The sequence below is a fragment of the Quercus robur genome, chromosome 8 (assembly GCF_932294415.1).
Source record: "Quercus robur chromosome 8, dhQueRobu3.1, whole genome shotgun sequence".
Taxonomy (NCBI): Eukaryota; Viridiplantae; Streptophyta; class Magnoliopsida; order Fagales; family Fagaceae; genus Quercus; species Quercus robur.
This window is the reverse complement of record NC_065541.1, coordinates 50,391,407-50,399,008: the sequence shown is the minus strand read 5'-3', so window position 1 is coordinate 50,399,008 and position 7,602 is coordinate 50,391,407.

Sequence of the window (7,602 nt, the reverse complement as noted above, 5' to 3'; positions counted from 1 at the left end):
GCAATAGATTTTCACTTAGAAAAAACTACATTAATAATTTTAATATACTATTGTTTAATGTATAAAATTAAATAAATCATTTTTTTAGAGAGTTTTAACTTATGGTGTCTGCTTATGATGATAACTCTTTATTATTAAATAAATACACTAGTTGGTTTTTGGTGTAGGTAGGAATTGAACCTCAGATATCTTATTCAACTATTATGAAACTTTACTAGTTGAGTTAACTGGAACCTACTATTAAATAAATCACATGATATATCATACAAGCACGACTATAGACCAAAAATTTTGTATATATGATATTATATTTGTGGGACTTGTTAACTACCTTAAGAACATATATAAAAGTTTTCAATAAAAAATATATATTAAATATTAATAAATGTTAATTATAAGTAATGATACACAAATTTTAAAGAATAAAATATACTTATTAATAATTCATTGGGTTATTCCAAATTTATTATGGTTGTGTGTGCAATTTGACTTTATTGTTTGAAAAATGTGTACAAATATTACTTAATAATAAAGTATCAAATGCATTTTAAGAGGTATCATCAAGAGTGAACACTATAGGTTAAAACTCTCTCAAAAAAAGAAAAGACAAGTGCACTTTAACAACTACAGTTAATGTATTCTTTAACAAAGGCCTATATTTATTGGGTCTTGACCGATTCTTTAATGGAATAGAATATGGAAGATAAAAAGTTCAATTATGAACAATAGCGCATGCTAATGAAAGTCAAAATAATATAAAGATGTCAAGAGTCTTATCAAGGTTTTCAATATTGTGATCCTACGTAGGATTGTAGGAGGTAGGTGGGATCGTAGATTGTAGAATCGGATCGCGGATCGTAAAATTCTACATTATTTGAGAAAAAAAAAATACACATTGATATGTTAAATAATTACATAAATTATTCATTAATTGATATAATTACCATACATTACTACATCCAATTGTAAGCATCATTTAAAGAGGCCAAAAATCTCAAAACATGACACTCTATTAGGATATTTTTTATTTGGGTCCAACTGACATTCTTTCTACATTAAAGTGGAAAAACTTGGTCTATTGGGATTTTATTTTTCATTTGGGTTCCACTGAGTCTTCTGTCAGAATTGTATGATCCTATCAATTCTAAATGATTGCAAAGATCCTTGAAAGATTCGGATCGTTTTAGGCAGGTGGGATCGTAGGATCCAGATTGAGATTTTGACAACCATGAGTCTTATACATCAATTGGTCGACACCTCTTAGTATTTTCAAGATATTTAGGATTTGAATCCCCCCCCCCCTCCCCTGTTATATATAAATACTAATATATATAAATATGTGATATCTAGACAAAGTTTAGTTACAAAATTGATTGTAACCTTAGGCTACCACCTTACTTAATATTTTTTTATTAGAGGTGAATTTTGACAAATCCTCAATTGGATTATATCTTCTTTTTATATCTTTCATGCTTGCAAAATTTTTAGAAAATTAAAGATCAATAGCTATATCATCAACAAATTGTTTAAATTGCAAGTTTTTGTAATTTAAAATTATGAATAAAATATAAGCTTATAAATCATATAATAAATAATATCCGATTAATACAAAATTTGATATGTGTATTAAGAGTGTAAAGAACTTGCAATTCAACAGTTAGATTTTCAAAATATGTAATAAGGTTTATTTTATTGAGTAAGGTTATAGCCTTAGGTTACAACTAATTTTGTAGCTAAACTTTGTCATTTTCTTCATATTTACAACCTATACAAAAAATCAATTGATGTGTTAGTCTAATAATAAATAATCATCATTTTTTTAGTAGAAAAAGAGTAATCACTGTGAAATGAACATTATAGGATAAAATTTTATTTTATTAAGAAAAAAAAAATTTCAACCATGCACCCTTGGTATGATGATCGCTCCACAAGTACTAAGTTCTTAAGGGGTGATGGGGACAAGGGTTGAGATTCAAGTTTTCAGAAGGAAGTTTCACACACATATTCACTTAGTATTTAGTTGAAAGTGGAGGAAGGAGAGAAAAATGGTTGGGCCCAAGTGTTTTCCACCCAAGCCACCAAAAATAAATCTACCTAAATCACGGGGAGAAAACAAAGCAGAAAATTGTGCTTTCTTGTTCACACTTCAAAAAGTATTTTTTGCCTTTTAGTTCACTCTCATAGTAAAAGTAACGCGTTACTCTTTAACATCAATTTTCTTTTCTTTTTTCTTTTTTTTTTTGTTATCTTAAGTCTTAACAACTACCAACTTACCAGAATTAATTTTAATAAAAAAAATTGCCAAAATCAACGCCTTTTTTTTTTCCTTATAAAGGTTCAGTATTAGACCCACCCAAAAATAAGCACCAACTCCGGGTATTACTATGTGGGATTTTAATAATAATTTGAATAAGAAAAAAAATGTTTTTTTTAAGGAAGAAACCACAGAAAATATTAATTAAAAGAAGCTGGTTAAATCAACCTGAAGTATAGAAAACCCAAGTGGTGGAACATCCTTCATCTACACAAAAAAGTTTGAAATATGCAAATCATATCCTATAAGACTATGAGCAATTTTATTACCTTCTCTCTTAACATGAGAGTAATGTAATTGATTAAAAAACCTAGAACAGAGATGAACATCTTCGATTGACAAACCATCTGAAGTCAGAATGACCTTCTCTTGTTGCAAAGCGGACATAAGAACCTAAGAGTCTCCTTCGAGCACGACATTCTCAAATCCTAACTCTGTTGCAAACTGGAGACCTCTATGGGCAGCTAATGCTTCGATCTCACCCAGGCTGTATGCATGATGTAGCTGTTGAGACTGGGATGCCAACACCAATCCTTCTCTGTTTTGAATAACAACACCAACACCAGACCTATTCTCCTTGGAAAACAGCACCATCAACATTTACTTTGACAAAACCATGTGGAGGAGGTTGCCAACACACCCGAGGAAGGATTAGTGGGATCTTCAGGGGAGGTTGCATCACAATAAACTAGTGAGACGGTCTTTTGAAGCCTAAGCTAGAAGGTGAGCCGGACCTAATTTTGCTGGTTTCAAATTGACCATATGGTCATTGCGAAAATTTCTTTGCTCTTGTTTTTCTGCAATATCTAGGCTACAAGATTTTTACAATCAATGAAATGCATACCTGACCGAAAACTCCATAGCTTCACATCTGACCAACTATATCGACCTCTCGGCATGACCACAAACCGTGAAGCACAGATTCTGGGCTATCTTGGTAGCGATCACAAATGGGAGAATCAATGATCATATGCGAAACCAAATTCATCTTTGTAGGAAAAGAATTCCGGCAAGCCCTCCATACCATATTCTTAACCTTATTCGAAATTTACAGTGACCAAATGCCCTTCCACAAACCATTTTCCTGATTGGCTTCAACACCCCTAACCCCTAATATTACTCATTAACATGTTTATATTATAACTTATAGTGTTTGAGTGATATAATATAAAAAAATTATGATGTTTTATGTAAGGGCATAAGAGTAAATTTTTACAAATCACATTTTCTATTCTCCCATTTTCTTCTTAACCAAACAAAAAGGTTTTCCATTCTTTCACTTTTCCACCCTTCCAACTAAACAAAAATAAAAGAAATTAAAATATTTTTTATCCTCTCACTTTTCCACCACCTCTCATTTTCTATTTTTTCACTTTTCCATCTCCCCAACCAAATGGACCCTTAGATTATTCTAAAATAAAGTTTTCATCTTGTAAAAAGAAAAATAGATTACTATTGCCAAAGTTTGAAAACCACATAAAGTTTCTCTGTAGCTAAGAAAGTCTTCCAAACTTCTCTTAGGCAGTAGAATAGCCGTACCTTCTACGAAGGTTGTTCTGTTCTCCACGATCTAACAGTGTTAGTTCGTTGGCTAGTTGGGTTTTTCTTCAAGGGAATTGGGAAACACATTGTCTTTCTTTAACTTTCTTATCACTGCCTGGAGAAATATTTGACATGGAAGAACTATCACAAAGTTGGACAAAATTATTGCTATTGGAGAGAGAGGGACCCGGTTGCTATTTGGAAGATGAATTCAGTTCCAAAGAACACATCATAGCAGCAAAGTTCCTTACGAAACGGGCTCTTAATATTGAGGCAATTGCAAAAACGTTTACCCCATTGTGGCGTTCAAGAAGTGGATTCAAGATCAAAAACCTGGGCGATCATGTGCTCCTTTTCATTTTTGAAAATGAATATGAAGTAGAGAAGGTAATTAACGCTGAGCCATGGAGTTTTGATAAGCACTTGGTGATTATGCAGAAATATGACAAGAGTATGGCAATGGAAGAACTGAAATTTGAGAAGACTCGTTTTTGGGTGCAAGTTCATGGACTCCCCTACAAATTTATGAATGTTAAGGCGGCTGAGAAAATCTGTGAGGTTGTTGGGAAAATTGTACACTCTACCGATCCAGCCGAAACGGAGGGGGGCAACTTTATGAGGATTCGTGTAGAGATGGATGTTTCTTTACCCCTTTGCCATGGTCGAGTAGTGTCTATGGAGAAAGGAAAAAAATCTTGGGTCACTTTCAAATACGAACGTTTACCAAATATTTGTTATTGGTGCGGCAAAATGGATCACTCGGATCGCGATTGTGAGATTTGGTTAGAGAGTGAAGGAAGTCTAGCAGAAACACAAAAGCAATTTGGACCTTCACTACGTGCACCACCATTTTTTCCGTCCAAACGAAGTGTGGTGGCGGTTCTAGGTTTTTACACCCAAAAACGCTCAACCACAAAGCCTTACATAACTGAAACCGGACCTGAAGGAGGAGAGACCAGTGAAGGATTACAGGCCGTGGAGGAGATCACGGTGGCGCAGAAGCTGGGTTCATCGGACAACACATTCAATGCTCATTCAGGGGGAGAAAACTGATACAATTAATGAGCCTATTTACTCAGGAAACGGTTACGTTGAAAATCAAATTCAAGAACCTAATATCTCTCCCCATAATCCGGACAGATTTAATGAAGAGAATTCAGGGAGCAATAATCACGGAAAGAGTGGTGCTAGCTGTCCATCATGTCCAACGGATTCAATTGGAATTATTCCAATTAATAGCCCAATTAATTGCTCCAAATATGCTGAATTACTGGAGGCGGCTCACCCTTACCCTAATGCTCATACGTCCATCCCTAATTCCATGTCACTTGAGAACCATGATGTTACTAGGGCAACAAAAAAAATTGGCACGTGGACAAGGCTGGACAGAGGCAAGATTACGCAGCTGGTTGTTCAGGCAGATCCCATAGGTTCATGTAAATGAAAATTCTCTACAATTGATGATCATTCTGAATTACCTTGCAACAAGAAACAGGTTTTGAAGGATGATGATGATTTCTCTTCTGAAATGGTGGAGGCTGTTGATCAGCCCCGCCAGGAGCCATGAATCTCTTAGTATGGAACTGTCGTGGGCTTGGGAACCTACGTACAGAGAAGGAGCTTGGAAACATTATCCGGGCAAAAGATCCCTCTGTCATGTTTTTAGCCGAAACATGGGCAGACGAAGCTAGGCTAGAACGAGTTCTTCGCAATATAAACTTTGATCAAAAGTGGGAGGTATGCAGTGGGAGGAGAGGTGGAGGATTGGTGCTATTCTGGAAAAATGATGTTCATGTAACTATTGAGGATTCACATAGGTATTTTATTGATGTAACCCTAGATAAATATAAGGAAACAGAATGGAGATTTACTGGTTTCTATGGAGAGCCTGAAACTCACCGAAGAATGGAGGCTTGGAATAAGTTGAGGGGCTTGAATAACAGACTAGAAATTCCATGGCTTTGTGCGGGGGATTTCAATGAAATTAGTAAACAAGAAGAAAAATTGGGGGGAGCAATGAGAAGTCACAACCAAATGCAACAATTCCGAGATGTTATTGACGAATGTGGTTTCATTGATTTGGGGTTTAAGGGATCAAAATTTACTTGGAGCAAACACTTTACTGATGGTCATTCAATTTGGGAACGGTTGGATAGAGGATTGGGGAATAGTGAGTTCCTCATAAGATTCTCGGGCTCAAGGGTGTCCCATCTAAGATGTATGTCATCAGATCATATTCCACTCCTTATTAATCTTTCGGGATTGGAAGCGCCACCCAGGAAAAAATTGTTTCGGTTTGAGGAAATGTGGTTATCTGACACAAGATGTGGAGAAATTGTGGAGGCGGTTTGGAGGAATGGGGAAGAAGGTGATATCATGAAAAAAATTGAAAAATGTAGTAAGGATTTAGAATGGTGGGAAAAAAATGTATTTGGTAATGTTAGGCGAGAATTGGAGGAAAAAAAGAAGATGCTTGCTAGGATTGAGGCCGAGACAATGAGGAGGGGAGATAATTCTAGACTTAGAGAGTTGAAGGTTGAAATTCATGTTCTCATGGACAAGGAAACACAGATGTGGAGCCAAAGATCAAGGGTGTTATGGTTGAAACATGGTGACAACAATTCCAAATTTTTCCACAACAAAGCAACTCAAAGATTCAGGAAGAATTCCATTCTTGGAATTGAAGATAAAAGGGGTAACTGGCAAGAGCAACCAGAAGCGATTGGAGACACCATTGTGGAGTATTTTGCAGAATTATTCACTTCAAGGAATTCGGTCATTGAAGAAGGTTATCTATCCTTTGTTCCTAGATTAGTCACAGATGAGATTAATGAACAGCTAATGGGGGAGTTCATGGAGGAGGAAATTCAGGAAGCACTAGACCAAATGGCGCCCCTAAAAGCTCCAGGTCCTGATGGGATGCCACCCCTATTCTATCAACACTTTTGGGGGATTATGAACAGAGAGGTGACCTCCACAATACTAGCTTAGCTGAATTCAGGTAAACTACCTTACCTAATAAATCATACTTTTGTCACTTTAATTCCAAAAGTGAAGAATCCTGTTTCAGTTTCTCAATATCGCCCTATCAGTTTATGTAATGTATTGTACAAAATATTCTCCAAAGTCCTTGCAAACAGATTAAAAAAATTCATGCCAGATCTTATAACTGAGCATCAATCTGCTTTTGCAAGGAATAGGCTTATTTCAGATAATGTTTTAGTAGCTTTTGAAACCTTGCATTGTATGAAAAATCATAATTCAGGACAAACAGGTTTTATGGCTCTAAAACTAGACATGAGCAAGGCGTATGACAGGGTGGAATGGAATTATCCCCAGAAATTGATGGAGAAAATGGGTTTCTACACAAGGTGGATCGGTTTGATCATGGAATGTGTTCGTACAGTCTCATACTCAATTTTGGTGAACGGTGATCCAAAGGGGTTAATCAATCAAACACGAGGCATCAGACAAGGGGACCCACTCTCTCCATTCCTTTTTTTATTATGCACGGAAGGACTACATGGCTTAATCAAAAAAGCTGCAAGAGCAAAGGACATTAACGGCTTCTCAATATGCAAAAGAGGCCCCAAACTAACCCACCTATTTTTTGTAGGGCAAATCGTCAAGAATGTGGAAATGTGCTCAAAATTTTGGCGGAATATGAAGAGGTGTTGGGGCAAAAAATAAATAAAGAAAAAACATCTCTTTTCTTCAGCAAGTCCACAAAAGAAGATGTTAAAGAG